Here is a 674-nt window from a genome sequence, read left to right as displayed (position 1 = left end):
ATTGAAAGCCCATCAAGACAATAATTTATCTAATCATTAACGCATCAAATTAATAATCCATTGAATCAGTAATCCACCAAACTGATCAAGTTATCAAACCAGTAGTCCACCAAATGAATAATCCATCAACCAGTGATCCATGAAATCAATTGTCCATCAAACCAATAAACCATCAAACCAATCAAATCTCCATTAAATTAAAGGTCCCTCAAATCAATGGTTCATCAAATCAATAATCCATCAGATCAATTATCTCTCTCATTACCCACCCCTCTTCTTCCTCCCCCAGCTCTCCTCCACACCCCCAACATCACCTCTGAGACGTCCCCATCTCACCTGGGTGACGAGTTCCTGGTGGCCTTCCTGCAGAACGGTGACCAACGCACCCTCCGCAGTGATTTCCGCCTCCTCCTCCTCACGGGCTCATCCCCGTCCACCACCGCCACCATCTCCATGAAAAGACCTGGATTACGGATGACCGTGCAGGCAGCTGCCAACCAACCHGTGCTGGTGAAGATCCCACCCCAAGCYGAGATGGTGGGAAGCCAAACKTTYGAAAAYGCYGTGGTGGTGAAGACCACGGCCGCCGTCACCGCAGTGATGGTCAACGACAAACCCACGGCGGCTGACTCCGCCGTCATCATCCCGGTGCACAGGTGGGGGACGGAATACCA

This window comes from Malurus melanocephalus, unplaced genomic scaffold, assembly GCF_030028575.1.
Source record: "Malurus melanocephalus ecotype Western Australia unplaced genomic scaffold, MMel_1.1 scaffold_1853, whole genome shotgun sequence".
In the NCBI taxonomy this organism is placed as follows: Eukaryota; Metazoa; Chordata; class Aves; order Passeriformes; family Maluridae; genus Malurus; species Malurus melanocephalus.
The sequence above is the reverse complement of the archived record's forward strand: the minus strand, read 5'-3'. Positions refer to the sequence as shown.